Here is a 2500-nt window from a genome sequence, read left to right as displayed (position 1 = left end):
AATAAAAATATATAAATATATATATATTAAATATAAAATTAAATATAAAATATATATATAAATAATAAAATATTAAATTATATAAATTTTAAAAAATATATATATAAAAATATAATAAAAATAAATTATAAAATTTAATATTAAAATTTTAATATATATAATATATATAAATATATAAAATGTTATATTATATATTGTGTGTGTGTATAAATAAAATATAAAATTATTATATATATATATAATATAAAATAAATAAAAAAATGTATATTATAATAAAAATAATAAAAGATAAAAAAAAAACAAAAAAAAAAAATATTGGGTGTGGGTGTTTTTTGGAAAAAATAAGTTTTTAATTAATAATTTTTTTGTAAAATTTAATAATTATATTAAAAAATTTAAACACAAAAAAAAAAAAAAAAAAAAAAAAAAACAAAAATTAAAATTTTTTTAAAATTAAAAAAAAAAAAAAAAAAAAATAAAAAAAAAAAAAATAAAAAATAAGGGGTTTGGGGGGGGAGGTGTGAGTGTGTTTTGTTTTGGTGTGTGGTTGTGGGGGGTGGTGGTTGTGGGTGGGTGGTTTGGTGGGTATTTGGGGAAAAATATAAAATTAATAATAAATAAAAAAAATTATAAAAAAAATACAATTAAACATTACTAAAAAATTACTATACAAAAACATAAAATTATTAAAAATAAATTTAAATTAAATTAAAAAATTAAAAAAAAATTAAAAAAATAACAAAAATTTAAAATAATATGAAAATTTAGTAATTTATATTTACACCACGAGGGGAAAGGTCCCCCAACCCCCAATGCCAAACTCAAGTTAAAATTTGGGGCAATTTCAATTAAAAAAGTTTAAACATTTTTTTTCATATGAATTGGGACATAATTAAATGGCTTTTCCATTTTAAGCTGGGACCCACACTAAAAAAAGAATTTTAAATTTTTCAGCTATCAACTCAGTTTATATTCATTAATTTTTTTTCGAAAGCTCTACCAGTCTCGCCTATGTAAAACTTGGGGCAATCCTTACAAGGTATAGTGTAAATAACGGGAGAAGTCTCAGGAGCACCGCTAGCCACATTGTGCTTAACCAAATTATTGCGTGCAGCCAAATATTTCTGAGCCATCTTAGATAAGGCAGGCAGAGTATATCTGTGCTTCCCAAAATACCAACAAATCAGTGGCTCAGATAACAGTTGTTGATCTGAGTGTCAATTGATTGCACCTTTTCACTTGGGGGTGTTGACTCCTGTGATGAAAAAAGCCAAACTTAATAATCTTTCTCTTCAAGGAAATACTTAAATTTTCTCTAATTTTTTTTGCTAACCGTTTCGAGCTCCTTTTCTTCTTCATCTTTCCACAATCAAGCTTAAACCATGCATCAAACGTTTCTCTACATATTTCTTAAGTCCTGTCACCAGTGTGACGTTATACATGTATTCCATATGGTTCAGATGAATTTTGAGGCCCCTAATGCAAGGTATGGCCAGACTTGCATAAATGGTGGTTTGCTTCTGTGTACAATCTCTGGCCTCCTCAAATGGTTCAAAGATTTCTAATCATTAAGTAAATTACGATCATACACACCATCTATGATGCTTAATTGTTGTTCAGGATACTCAACACTGATCTAATCATTTTCACTTAGGAGTTCCATCCTGTAGCACAAACAGAATCCATTTTTTCTCGCCTTCCAAAACAGCGACAATGTTAGATTTGTGTAGAAGAGACACTAACTTTGAGGCTTTACTGAGAGCCAAGTTTAGTTGCCTGCTTTTTGTAGTGTGGGCAAGGCATGAATTGTGCTCAGTTGACAGAACTTCATATACATAATTTTTCTCGACCATACTGTCAAAAGCCAGGTCCACTTCTTCTAAGTCATCTTCAGAATCAGAACAGGAGTTCGTTTCATTGTCAAAAATATCTGAGAAGCCAGCAAGTGAAATCATATTTGCAGCATTGTCTGTTAGAAAACAAAACAAGGTCATTTGCATATATATACATATTATATATATATTTGTTATATTATTTATATATATATTATATTATATTGTTTATATATATTATATTATATATTATATTATATATATAATATATATTATATTATATATATTATATTATATATATTATATTATATATATTATATTATATATATTATATTATATATATATTATATTTTATATATATATATATATATATATATATATATATATATATATATATATATATATATATAATCCGCACTTATACAGCGGATTTAGGTGTGTGTGTGAATTCATGCGCGCGCGCACACACACACACACACACACACACACACACACACACACACACACACACACACACACACACACACACACACACACACACACACACACACACACACACACAGAGACACACACACACACACACACACACACACACACACACACACACACACACACACACACACACACACACACACACACACACACACACAGAGAGAGACACACAGCAT

The 2500-nt window shown here is 27.2% G+C and overlaps 1 protein-coding gene across 1 annotated transcript in view; it reads left to right on the top strand.

Moving 5' to 3' along the window:
• LOC125045977 (RNA/RNP complex-1-interacting phosphatase-like) overlaps positions 1–2500 on the top strand; it is a 25708-nt gene that overhangs the window by 10511 nt on the left and 12697 nt on the right. The gene's annotated exons all lie outside the window — the stretch shown is intronic.

The sequence above is a fragment of the Penaeus chinensis genome, chromosome 38, assembly GCF_019202785.1.
Source record: "Penaeus chinensis breed Huanghai No. 1 chromosome 38, ASM1920278v2, whole genome shotgun sequence".
Lineage (NCBI taxonomy): Eukaryota > Metazoa > Arthropoda > Malacostraca > Decapoda > Penaeidae > Penaeus > Penaeus chinensis.
Note: the sequence above shows the minus strand (reverse complement) of the source record. Positions and strands in the feature narration are given on the sequence as shown.